This window comes from Centruroides vittatus, unplaced genomic scaffold (assembly GCF_030686945.1).
Source record: "Centruroides vittatus isolate TY-2023 unplaced genomic scaffold, ASM3068694v2 scaffold_861, whole genome shotgun sequence".
NCBI classification, from domain to species: Eukaryota; Metazoa; Arthropoda; class Arachnida; order Scorpiones; family Buthidae; genus Centruroides; species Centruroides vittatus.
Window position 1 is genome coordinate 9573807 of NW_027122718.1, and position 14767 is coordinate 9588573.

Here is a 14767-nt window from a genome sequence, read left to right on the forward strand (position 1 = left end):
CCCAGAACATTACTCGTTATGTAGTCTTTCCCAGAGTAAGAGTGGAGCCGCTATTCATTAGTCTGCGTTATTGAAAGAAAATATTAAATAGTTTTGTGTTCATTATGGAAAAGAACATAACATACAGTAGGCCTATATCTATATATATAATCGAGACAAGTTTATAATAATAATAATAATAATAATAATCAGCGCAGAGCCCAAACGGTTATGAGTTGAAAGTTGAAATTTGGTACACAGTTAGGGTACGTCACGAGAATGCACACTAAGAAGAGATTTTCCGAAATTCCTCCTCACGGGAGAGAGGGACAGGAATAATTCTTAATACTTCCATCAACAATGAAAGTGTTACGTAACAATGGAAGTGTCAACAATGGAAGTGTTACGTAACAATGGAGTTGTTAAGAGAAACAATGAAATTATCAACAATAACAATGGAATTGTTAAGAGAAAGCGACGTGCAAGACGCAGATGCAGTTTTTTTTTGTTTTTGTGGGAAATCGAACATATTTTTAGACCCATCTGAAAATTCTCTAATTAGTCTGGAAACGGGGACCCAATTCTTGCATTCTGTAAAAACGGGTAAGGTTGACTATAATGTAATAATTTTAATCTTCACTATCGTTAATTTTGCCCGAGCAACGTCGCTAGTATAACAATAACTTATATTAGAAAATTTGAAAATACAGGAAATCCTCGTTAATTCGAACTCTGATAATTTGAAATCTCGTTAGTTCGTAACTACTTTCGTCCCGGCCGAGATATAGAAATTTATATGTTAAGGAATTCGGCTACTTTAAAATTTGAAGTGAAAATTCTATCCGAACTGTGATGTGCGTACTCGTTCGTTTAGATCAAAGTGCCTCCATGCTATAAGAGAACAATGGATTCTAATCTGGTCAATATGGCTTTGCTTGTACCGTACAGTAACACATTTCGGGTGTCACCTTACCCTTTTTTCTCTTATCTCATAAAATACGGCTGGTGTTCGGAATTGCAAGATTGAGCTACAATTAGAAGATTCGGATATTTGTAGTGCTCTAGGCTGCTACATTTGGGCGAGTTACTGCTTTTTGGGCCTTCAAAAAAATTTGGGCTACATTTAGAGGAATTCTGCTTTATAAAACCTATCTGGAAACCTGTGGGGTTCTTACCGGACACGTGCTGCTTACCTGCAGTTTATTTATATTATTATTGTGACCCCAGGATCGGCACTACGTTAAGTCCGACCCTACTGGAGATACACACGATCTCCTTTATCTCCTTTATCCTTTCAATTTTTCAAACATATAAAAAAAACTACATAAATTCAAGAAATTTTCTGTTAAAAAAAGTAATAGAAAAGCATCACAACGAAGCAGCTGTTTCATTACATCAACCGAAAGGTTTAAAACGTTGTTTTAAAAGTTTGCATAAACTCAGCTGCATAATTAAACTATTCTTTCGATTATTCTATTAAACAATAAAATAGAATAAACTCAAAAAATTAAATTTTACAACCTTTATGTTGAATTTTCTCTAAATAATTAAAAATATATATTCTTTAATTAAAATTTTTATAAGTTAAAAATACTGTATAAAAATTATACAGTTTGCTGCCAAGAAGTCTACAGTACTATATATTTTATAATAATACGATTTATACTATATTTTTATCCGTTATCTATTATAATAATTATGCAATAATTGAAAAGAATGGCATCCATGTAGAAAACCAGAAATTTTGTACCACGTGCAAAATTTCTGTAGATCTTCGTTCGGTTACGAATTCGTGACATATCACAGTACAAAAGGAATCTGTTTAAATAAATGACGTAGATCATTAAGTTTTCGGTATAAATTCACCTTTTACAATGTGTCATTCATTGAAAAATGAAAAGGGAAAATTTGTGGAAAGTGTTCTCGCTTCTTAATGCATCCATAATAATTTGTAGCGAAGAAATTCGTAATATACTTTAAGTCTTTATTTATAAAAATTAATTAATGTTAATTATATTTCTTTGTTGAATTTAAGTTGCGCAATTATAAAACAGATAAAATTTTAATATAGAAATTTATAAATTAGAATACTTTAAGTATTTTCTATTATGATTATCTTTCAATAATTACATAATTAAATTTAATTATTTTAATAAGAGAAAGATGAAACCGAGGAAGCTTTAAATTGTATTAGTGAGGCCCTTTTCGAAAAATTTATTGTAAGTATATTTACTTCATTAATAATAATTATAATAATAAAATATAAACAGCTAAATACGTATTTTATAGAATAGTGTAGAATTATATTAAGTTGATAAAACAAAAATTATACATTGAATAGTTTTCTAACGAAGTGGAAAATTGTTGCGAGAAAGCCTTGAAAAAAAACAACGAAATTGAGACTTTTTTCCATGAAGTAAGCGCACATATTTACTACGTTTATTACTAATTAATTAATTATAATTAGTATATAAAGCTTGAATATTATAAATTATTTGTGAAGAAAATTACGACGAATTTTTAGCGTTATTTCATATATATTTAGTTAATAATAATCGATACTATTTCTCCCATCTTTATGGAAATACATTGGAAACTGGATTACCCAAATTTAATGGGACCAGAGGTATTTCAGATAATTTAAAAACTCGTTTTTGTGTTTTGGGTTAATCAGGCACTGCGCATTTAAAGTTTCATGAACAATAGTTAATGCTATTACTTCGATTTTAAAGTAATTTACTAAAAAATCGAAGAAAAAAATGTTAATTTTACTTGTAAGGTATTTACAAATATCGTGATTCTTTTCTTATTATTAATGATTTAAGAATATTAAATACAAAATTAATTTCATTAACTTTTTAGAAAGTATCTGAAGAATTGCATGTGGTATTTGGAAAGGTAATGAAAATTTCAAAGACTTAAATATTTATTATAATTATATGTATTGTACTATACATATAACACGTATATTTATGTAAATTATATTCATAATTGTTTTCAATATAACTAGAACATAGAACCTTGTTTAAAATATAACATGAATATAAGCGAATTCTGGGTAAGTTGTATTTATTCATTTTACCATAAGAAAGTAGTAAATTAATATTTTATTGTATAAATTTTAAATATTATTTTAATGATTTATTAAATATTCATTAATTAATCTAGTGTATAATTTAATATCTTTTAAATAATTATAAAGATGTCAATGTTATGATTAACTTGAATTTTTCATAGGTTGATAACGAATGTTCGTATATAATGTTTGAGGTATTGTTTTATTATTAACATTTTATTTGATACACATTTTGTTTATATAAACTAATCTTTTTATTTTGTTTCTATTTTTTTAATAAAATATTTAACAATTTAATTACGTAAAATCAATTTTTCAGTCTCCTGAAAATTGTAAAACCTGGACGAAACATGTAATTGTATGTATGAAATATATTTTATAAATTATTTAATGTGTTACACGTGTGTGTAATGTTATATATTTATTTTTAAAATAAATGTTTATAGTATTATATAAATACAAAACTTATAATTTATTATTAATTATCGTTATGATGTTTTTTTTATTTATTTATAATTTACAGAATTGTCTCACCAGAATGTGTAGCAGAATTAAAGAGAACGTCAAAGGAAAAGAAAAATATAAAGTGAAGTTTGCTTATGATCTTTGTAAATGGATCACTTCTAAATAATTATGGTATTATTAATAAAGTATTATACTAGAAAACCCGTGGATTATTCAATCGAATTCTACTATGTACAAGCAATATTTAGTAATTGTCTTATTACTGATATTTCTTATGATTTATTCATATAATACAAAGTATCAATATCATAGAATTGCCTAAGAAACGATGTATCTTTTGTTTGCTTTTAATAACCTGTATTATGTCTGGATCACTGTATACAGTATTTATAAATCGATTATGATAATATTATAAATTATGCTTGTTATAAACGTGTAAAGGAATTAATAAAAAACTATCTCTACAGTAAAATGTGACTAGATTATTAGTAATAAATAAGCATAAAAGTAAAATAAATACAGTCTACGACAATATTTATTATAAATTCAATAATTATATAAATTAAAATTAACGATAAAATAGTATATAAAACAATGCAAGAAATATTTAAGGTAATTTAAACTAAATAAAGACAATTTTGTGTACATAATCCGCAATACTGTATAATGGAAGTAGTCATTATTTTCCCGGCTGTTATATATAACAGAGAGAAAGTATGGCTGTCGGGTCAAAAAGAAAAAAAACTCTCTAAAACAATTTTTATATTTTTGGAGTAAGGACACCTTGAAACATCGAGAAATGCAAAAACTTTCGGGGATTTTTTTCTGTATGTAGAGAAACAGGTTTTTGTTCATCCAATTTGAAGCTTAATAACTTCTGTTTCTTTTGTCGAAAATTTCTGAATTTATGCGGGGAGTTTTGAGTATTAGGTGGATTCATGTTATTAAATCTTAATGGTTAAAGATCGAATGGATGGGGAGATAGAGAGGAGACGTGTGTCGCATCTTTCAGTAGAGTCGGATTTTACGAAGATTTTACTCGTTATTATCATTTAAATTTTGAAAACTCATCTTTACCTTCAAAATGAAGCTTCTTGCCATTTTATAAGAATTAATAATATTAAACGTTTTAAAAATAAAATACAATAAGAGATGGCACTGCCACGCAATTTTAAATGTTTTTTTTTTCCGGGAAAGTTACGTAATTCGTTGCTGGATTTTTTATTTTTTGCATTCTTATTAATTTTTGAATTTTGTAGTATTCGTAGTGTTTAAAAATTTTAAAATGTTCAATTACAATAGAAATCCCACGCAATTCGTCAAGGCAATTTTTTTTATATGTTTAATAACAATTGTTTGGCATCAAAAATACAGAGTTAAAGATTAGGTTAAAGTTCCATTGTTAATTAAAGTATTGCTTTAATTAACAATAGAAAATTAATTAGCTATATATAATACTTTCTTTCTAGTTGCTTCTTTTTCATCCTCTGAAAAATTTAGAGCAATCATGCACTTTTCGAAATAATCGGTTGTGAAACAAGTTCTTCTGAAAATTAAAAGAACAAAATTCTCAATTATTTCGTTTTTTAAGTTTAAAATACTTTATGATTTTACAAATTTTTTACGCTATATTTTATAATTTAAAATATTTCTTACTGTTTTCATTATTCTACCATTAATTAGAGCAATGTCGAATATTTTTAACCGGAAATAAATATAAAAATTTAATACATATGGTACAAAAATTAATTAATTGTTTCGATTTTGCTGTTTTTTTTCTTTATCATCTTCAGCCTGCAACCTGAAACCCATCACCAGCAAATCAATGGATGGAAAGCGAAGCAGAAACAATCAGCTGACGCCAGATGATTACAAGAAAATAAAAGGAAGAGAGCAGTTGAGCCCAAGAAAACAGTAGAAGAAAAGCAAGGAAAAAGAAAAAGAAGAGGTAGAGAAATTAAGAAGAAGAAAGAAGAGAAGAAATCAAAACAAAGGAGTGCAGAAGTAAAAGAGACGTTCTGGCCTGGATTTCAGAGACGTAAACGACTAACCAGTTACTTAAACCTACTTATTGTAAATTGTCTGTTGATCTAAATACTGTATTAAATGTTTGTTACATTGCTGAACTGGTTTTTTGTAAATCCTTTTTGCCCTGTGGACACTGAGACGGGACCCACAACCCATTATGGGTTCAACGAGGACCATGATTAGACGGCTGGCTGATGAGGGATGAACCCGACCTTTCCGGACGGACTACCCTCGGAAATTTCCTGGAGTTTTTCGATGCGTCCGAATTCCATCCCAGGTGTTGTATTCTGGTTACCGTCACAAGCCGGTCGTTCATTGGCTAATCATTTGTTTACGTCTCGAGAAATCATCCCGTCTCTCCAAACACGGTTCCGGACACTTTTTCTCTTGATGTCCTTTTCGACCTGTGTTTCGTCTGTTGCCTCTATTTTGTTATATCCAATATGGACGACTGGATGCTACTTATGCTGCACAATCGCATTAGAGAACGTTCTCTATATCGGGAAAGAATATTTCGAGAGAGATAATGCTTCTGATTTTTCTCCAGTGGCTACACGGGAACGCCACTGACTTTTTATTTTTAATGATCCTACATCAATTACTAAACTATTGAATATGCTGTTAATATTATCCGTCTCTGATGGTGAGAGGTCAATTCGATCGCAGAACATTACACAACCTGCACTAATTTACGACTAACAATTTCAGAAGTTCGAAAGGGAGCAGATTCGATTTTATTAAACTGGCAGATTAAATATATCTTATTTAATTTATTTTACATGCATTGTTCATTTTGTAATAGCACGGCTGGCAGAATAAATTCATTTTTATATTCCGAATTTTTAGTTAACACACTCTTATGTTACGTTTAATTTTATGAATTAATTTAGCAAATATATCGAATATCTTAATGTTTATATCATTTAAAATATGATTTTAAGTCATTTAAAATTTTATAACTAATTTAATTACAGTTTATTACATTTACCGGCAACCGATTTCTATATCGATATCCAAGTACAGTCGGTAACAATCGTAACATATATTAATAAGCCCTAAAAATACAAGTCGATCGTTTTGTCCCACACAACCTAAGGCACTCATACGTTGACATTTAGCTAATTTAAACGAATGTAGCATCAAGCAAAATACGACTAAGCATACGATGAGAGGTTTGTGTTGTATTCGATACATCGTTTTCTGCAGAAATAAAAAACATTAATTAGAATACACTTAAAAACTAAAATTAGGCATAATAATAAGGGTTCGGATATCGTCCGGTTAAAAAATCCACGTTTGTGGATTAAGATGAAAGTCACGTTCGAAAATTACCAGTCATTTTGATCCACCAGTGGCGAACACAGCACTGGTCCATGTATTGGCTACTGGATCAGAAACACATCAACCATCTCAGTCACACACTATAGACGACAAACACATTAACTACCTGTCATACACTATAGACAACACACTAACTCAGCCAACGTGCTTAAGTGACAATTCAGCCACTGATCACCAAGACCGGAAATTCCAACGCATGGGGTGGACAGAAAAATATGCTTTATTCAAAAACTGTCATTTGCACATGTATGAAGACAACTGCATTTAAAGAAAAACGCTTCATTGTTTTTTAAAGAAATAATTACATGTTAGATTAAGATATTTTTAATCTTTCTTGATACAGATTTGTGGTTTTTTACATCTTTATCTATCTTGTCACTATTTTTTTGTAGCTAGTGGTTGTGTCCTACTCTTGGTCTTTCTACGTTGCAAAACTTTAGACTGCATGTACGATGAATATTCCTCGAACAGTTCGTCGCTTAAGTTCAGTTGAGAAAGCATTGTAATGGAAATGTAAGCTGCAAACTACTGACCTAAAGTGTCCAACAATAGACGTGATTTCCTTCCATACAGTCTCTCTCCATGCAGTGGCGGATTTAGCACTTCAGACGCCCCAAGCGCAAATAAATTTTGAGGCCCCCTCTAAATATTTTCACTGTCCCTACACCCTACAATGTGCATTTTACGCTCACGTCTTTTACTCTGTTAGGCACTATACTGGTGGTCCAAGAAAAGTGAGACATAGGGAAATAACATTGAAAACTAACCAATATAAAATTAAAACTGCCAGGCTGTATTTAAAAATTTACTAATGTTCAGATTGTATTAATTATGAAAATTGAAACTTATTGGTACAAGAATTATTAAGTTTCAGTAGGTAAGTGTTAAAAACAAAAAAGAATCTAGTAATCCATAGATATAAAAAAATAATTTATTTTTAAATTTACTATTAATTTGTATTTCAAAAATATAGTAATCTACGAATGATAAAAATGTATTTGTATATTACAATAATAGATTTCACTATTGTTTGGTAAATAATTAAGGGTAATTTAATTTCGGAAATACCGCTAAATTATTAATTATTTTGAAAGCTAAATTTTGAGGCCCCTTGACTTATGAGGCCCGAGGCGCGTGCCTCGTGCGTCTGTGCAGAAATCCGCCACTGTCTCCATGTATTATTTTCTTCACAACATTCCAACTTACCTGTCGTTAGGCTGCAGCAAGCCTCCTTTGGCATCTTCTCTGGATATGTTTTTTATCCATGCCTTTTGTATACTATCCTGCGAATGAAATTCATGGAATCACACGCCGGGTGTCTTCCCTTTTTGCAACGTTGTACAAAGCAATACACCATAGCAGTTTATGTAACCTAGGTCCTTAATTAATCACACTATTGTCTTATTCGCCTTTGCGCTCATACAAATAAAATTATGCGAAACAACTTCACCAGAAACGTGTTCAACTAGTACAACGCCGTTGAAATGTGAAAATGAGCATGGCCTGTATCAGCGCTTCTAGCGACAAAACTGTGCGAATTGGCTGACAGAAACTTCTTGAATCTAAGAACAAGCCGTGATATATGAGAAGGCCATGCATGTACTAATGAGAACATTAACACAACGAATACAACTAGTATTATAAAATGTTTCTTGTTTGGGTAACTATGTTAAATTTTCAATTGGCTATTAATATGCCTCAAAACCAAACTTATTATAACGACCACAAAAAAAACAGTTATTTTAAACATGCAATTTTCTGATTTATTCAATTGATATTAACTTGATTTGAGCGAAAATGTATTGAGAATATTACTATATTTAATTTATATTAGAACTATATAAAATTATAATTACATTTAAGTTTTTAGTCATTAATTCTATATTTAAATTCTAATACTACAGTTTACAACTTTAAATAAAGAAAGTAATAAAAGAAAATTAATTAATTAATTTTCTTTCACAATGCCGGGTTGCAATTTTTAATCATATTTTTAATTTATTTAATTTAAAATATATGCTCTCCACCTTAAATTAGTAGTGTTTTGCCCCTGTAAATCATACTTTCCCTTTAACGATAGAGTTGTACCGGTCATCTATCTATCACTATCATCTATTAAACTTTTTAAATTGAAATAACTTAGAAGTAAAGACTGTAAAGCAATTATAATTACTTAACGTGTTTTTTAGTTTGCATCAGAAGTTCGTAAATTATTTATTGGGCTTCCTGCCACTAATGTTTCCATATCTGTCTCGTTTTTCATGTATCTAAGTCCGTTCTCGAGGTTAAGGAAAGGCAGGCGGACAGACGAACAACAGTAGGAATTTATAGATCTACAACTTTTTTCAAATTGCAGCACAATAATAAAGAAACGTTAATAGTTTTATGAAAATTGACAAACATAATTGATATTAAACATTTTATTTTCATGTAAAGAACGTGACTTTTATATGAAAATAATATGCTTCATAATGAGAACAATACACAGTAAAATATAAAAACTCATTGTTAATTCTAATAGAAATGATATATTAATAAACTATACGTTTAATTAATTTGGCTTCAATAATTTAAAAATCAAAATCAATAAAAATTTGCTCTTAATGATACTACGGCAAGACATATAATCATCAAATATATGAAAAGTAATGTACAGAATAATCGAAATCAATTCGTAAACGTAGGAGTATTCTTACCAAGAAAGCGTAAAAATGAAATATCTGTTCAGCTTCTAATGCTAAGAGTTTAATAACTGATGCTATAGAAAAACACGTAATATATATGCTGTGTACGCTACATATATAAATATCAAATGTTTCACAGAATTAATTAATATCATTTTAATAAGAAAATAAAAATATCTCGAAAAATCCAATTTTGTAATTTAATTTATTAAAAGGTAGAGAAGAAAGTTAGCAAAAGACTTGAGAAACGAGAAGAAATACAATGATGTATAATAAATGACACGTTCCAATGTTAATTTTATACGAAATTTTGTGTTTGGTTATAAATTTTGGTATAAATTTATATTACATTGTTTATGAAATTTATTTAAAATTATTAAAAATTTGCAGAATATAAATATATAATGCATTTATTAATCTCATAAATAAAACAAATTAAATTTTAGGAAAAAACTTTATGTATAAATTTCTCTAAATAATTAAAAATACGTATATATTCTTTAATTAAATTCTTATGAGTTGAAGTAAAAATTATACAGTTCTACAGAATTATTAAATTACTTAGTGCAAAGAAGTCAACAGTACTATATATTATAAAAGTATATGATTTATATTACAGGGTGAGTCAAGTAACATGAAACAATAAATATCTCGAAAACAAAGTGTTTCAGAGGGTAATGTTTAAAACAACATTTGTTTGTTTTGAAGGGAGAAAGGAAACAAGAGTAAGTATATTTTATTTTGACAGTGTGTTTGATGTATCAAAGGTCAACTTGTTATTTTCAACTAAAATCTATATATTTTTTAGTGGCATTTGATTTTACGCGAAACAACAAATAACTCTTGTCTAAAACATTTTTCTGTTTATCGCATGGTTTTCACAACATTTCAGTTTTAAAAGTTCAACAAAATTTCTCTTTTTAAAAAGAAAGGCAATTTTTTATTGCCAAAACATACAAAATCAATTGTAATAAAGAAATTAATAAAACAAATTTTTAAACAGATGGCTTCAACATCGATACATTATTCACATGCTGCTCGACAAGCATTACATCAATGTTACAATGGATAGGACGTGTTGGTCCAGTATCTTTGGCCTGTTAGATTACCTGATTTAACACCATTTGACTTTTTTTATGAAGGACATCTCAAAGGAAATGTATACCAAGATGTACAGTATCTACCACCTCAGATAATATGCAGGAAAGAATATGAAATATTTGCAAGAAACACTTTTAACTTGTCACCAATTTTTTCTCGAAAGTATCGAATATGTTCTTCCAAAAAACGTTTTTACGTTTTCTGTATAAATTCAATTTTAGGATCTGGTATTCACACAAAACTAAAAAGAAAAAAATTTGTTCTTCATTTATAAAATTAACAAAAATTAAAGACTTGAAATAAATATGAAATATTTATTTTCATTTATAGAAGAATTAATTAATTGGGCCTATAAATTTGTCTTCAACACTGTCGTCCGTCAGTCTCTCCGTCTATTTCTCCTTAATCTCAAGAACAGAGTTAGATAGGTGATCTTCGAGACAAGGTATGAAAACTGTAGTTACAGGAGGCTCCGATTAATTATATACAAACTTCCGGATTTTACTGGAAGTCGCGTTATGTAAATTCAAACGTTTTCCCCTGATACGAGTTGGATAAATGACCTGTACGACTCCATTGTTAAAGGAAAAGTATGATTTACAGGGGCAAGACTACAGTTCTATTTTGAGGTGAAAAGCATATGTTTAAATTAAATAAATTAAAAATATGATCAAAAATTGCAGCTTATCATTGTGACGATGTCATAATAAATATTCGCTCGTTTTAATTCTATTTATATGTTAAATTTATAAAGCACAATTATAAAGCAGATAAGAAATTGTCATTGAAATTTCGAAACAATCATTTTATGTATATTTGCTTTATTTATAATAATACATAACTTATAGAATAAAATAGAATTATATAAATTACAGTTAAGTTGATAAACAATAATTATACATTGAATAGTTTTCTAACGAAGTGCAAAATCGTTGCGAGAAAGTCATGGAAGAAAGCAATGAAAATTGAAACATCTTTCCCTGAAATAAGCAGCTATATTAAAAATATATATAATTCAATTGTTATAGTAAAACGTTTAATACTAAGTAATTAATTAAAATTAATTTAAATGAGTTGAATATTATAAATTATTTCGTGAAGAAAATTATGACGAATTTTTGGCTTTATTTTATCTCCCGTATAACGCGATAGTTAAGTTCTGGAAAAAAGTATCGTGTTGTGCGAATCCATGTTATACGAAACAAAGGACTAGCAGAAAACATAGAATTTGGTTCCAAAAGTTAACAAGTGTATAGATACATTCATTTTTTCGTTATTAAGAGAAATACCTTTATTAAAATAATCACTAACTAACTAACAATCACAATCAAAAGTATTGTGATTGTTAGTTAATTAGTGATTTTCTTTTTGGTAAAATATTGTTATCTCTTAAGCTTTCATGATGACTTTGATCAGAAGTATCAGCAACATATTGAGTTTTCTTTACATTTTTTCAGAAAATTTGATATTTTTAATTTTTTGCATTTGCCTAACTTTTATTACATGGAGTAATGCCTTTCTGAAGTTCTCTCTTAAACTGTTTTCTTTCAGTAGAAGGAAATATATTTAGAAAATAGTTCCGTATGCTTTTCAGGATAATATTTTAAGCTTCAGGATTCTCATCTGTGCCATCGTTCTCTGAATTAATTTGTTAAATCTCAGATACCATCGCCACCGAATTTCCTTCATGAATCTATTCTTCTAAGTCGTATGCCATCGTCTTCAAATCTGATTTCGTCAACCCATAGAAACATTGACCCATTTTTTCTAAGTATTTTATTAATTCATTTTCCATTTTCTCCGAGAATACTAATCTAAATTGTCTAAGTATCTTCTTGCTAGTTCCTTTTGCTAAATGCTTACGCAACGTCGGATATGGGTACCGTACTGAAGAGCGGCCTACGAATTGTCGTACCCTTCCTTGACCGATTTCATTGCCATATCCATGTCATGTTGGGTCCAGCTATCACCTCTGTTGGTTTCCTTTTGTACGAGAATACCATCTGAAATGAGAAATAAATGAAGTTAGAGATTGTAATTCATGTTTATTGCACACTGAATACCGTATCGGGCACAAGAAACAAGTGTTTCCTTATGCCTGATTCCTTTGCTCCAAACGGTGTCGGTCTATCGAAATATTTTTCCATGACAAATGTGCTCTGATACCGGCAATCTAACAGCCAATTAAAACTGCTTAGATCTTCCCTTTAAAATCCCGTATAGCTCAAATTGTAATCGGCGTGTGTTCCAGGTTTAATTTAGAGATATTTAGTAATAGAACATTTTAATAAAAAGATCTATTTCTTACCTTGTGTTATGTGTCTTTCCCAAGATGAAACTTCAAAAATGGCGATCGTTGATACTATGGACAAACTTCATAGAGCTAGTTATAACAACGACATCTATTTACATGTTTTAATAAATTACGCGAATCCTTTTGCCCAGTGGTTTCTTATGCCCGAATTTCCCCTATACACATTAATACATTATAAGAATAATAAATTTTATTTTCTGAATTTTATTCTGAATTCTACAAATTTGTTGTCATATAAAATTTTTTCACACGGAATGAAAATATCTCATTTTGCTGGCATTATATGTAATTAATTGTACAGTACATTATATTATTGTCATTTTACATATTTTTCTTATTATTTCGCACTCTTAGAAATATTCTGTCTATAAAATTTAATCTTCTGTTCTTTCTCTTTTCATTCGATTTTACTTTATTCTTCGATCGTGATGAAGTATTAGGCCTTCTTCTATTAATTAGAGGCAACCTAATCCTCCTGATACGAATATTTTCTATTACAAATATAAAAGTTTCTGTTAATTAATAATTGTAAAAAGCAATAATAATAATATGCTATGACAAGCTATTGCCCTAACAAGGACCAGCTCCTAATAAAACCCAAATGACGTATTAATACTACAGTATTAATACGTCATTTGGGTCTATGATGCTACAGTAGAGGATACTGTAACATCACTGTAGCACTTGTCACAGAGGCAACCTATTAGTGACAAGTTTTTCTGTGTCAAAGTTCCATTTTTGTTCGAGTAACAGGCGATTATCTACATTTATTCAAAGTTCATGAAAATAAATCTTGACAGGGTGTTATAAAAATGTCTCTGGATGATTATTTCTAATATATTTAGGAGGAGTCATAAAATATCAGGGCTGTGAATGAAATTAAGTTAAAGAGTAGTCGTGTATATGTGAAGAAAAGGAGACATGCCATTTTCGTTAGAGCTAAGATACATTACTATTATTTATCGCACTATGAGTGTTCCTAATAAGGCCCACAGCAATAACAATGGACTTTATGAGAAACAGTATAAAATCTGAAAAATTGTTATAGTAAATTTGTTCTAACAGGTTAACTATATGTGCTACAGAAAAAAATAAGGGGAAACTGGATGCCTGAGGATATGGCTGAGGCTCTGGACTCTGTGAATAAAGGGGAAAGTCAGAGAAACGTAGCTAGCAGGTTTAGCATTCTTCATAAAACTTCAGGGAACTATTTAAAGCAGGTAGAACGGATATGAGAACGAGGAAAAGTCCATTACCGTCGCAAGCAGAGAAATAGGAATTGGTACAACAAGTTCTGCGTTTTTCACACATTGGCTCCTCTAATTCCCAAAAGAAGTAGACGTTGTGTTTCCAAAATCTACAATTCATGAAAAGTGCATTATTTATCAGCCTGAGAATCTTCTTCTTCTTAAGTTTTCTGTTTAGAAGCAGTTTCATAGAGCAGGAGCATCAGAGCACTGGAATGCTTTTCTCCAACTCTCTCTATTATTAGCTCTAGTCTTGAGAGTTGTATAACTTTGTCCATCTTTCAGGTCGTCGAATAGTTTTATTTTTCTTCTTCCCCTTTTCTTCACTGCCTCCACCTTACCTTCCAGGCTGGTATGGATGTATTTATTTATCAAAAGTATAAAGGAAATTAATAAGCCGTTGAATTTCAATAGCGAGCCTTATTTGGAACAGTGCTACTAAAAGGCTCAATATAAAGATTTTTTCAAAAATCATACTTACAGTCATTTGCTAAATAATAACACTAATCACTTCCATGTATATGTTTTGTTT

At 29.6% G+C, this 14767-nt stretch overlaps 2 long non-coding RNA genes across 2 annotated transcripts; both read left to right on the forward strand.

The window, feature by feature from the left end:
• The first annotated feature begins 1873 nt into the window (after positions 1-1873).
• LOC136990154 (uncharacterized) lies at positions 1874-3037 on the forward strand. Its single transcript, XR_010883008.1, has 5 exons — positions 1874-1945; positions 2137-2198; positions 2321-2395; positions 2842-2877; positions 2990-3037. It is a non-coding gene; the product is annotated as an uncharacterized lncRNA (long non-coding RNA).
• Positions 3027-3870, forward strand: LOC136990155 (uncharacterized). Its single transcript, XR_010883009.1, has 4 exons — positions 3027-3037; positions 3217-3249; positions 3375-3413; positions 3579-3870. It is a non-coding gene; the product is annotated as an uncharacterized lncRNA (long non-coding RNA).
• The last annotated feature ends 10897 nt before the right edge of the window (positions 3871-14767 follow it).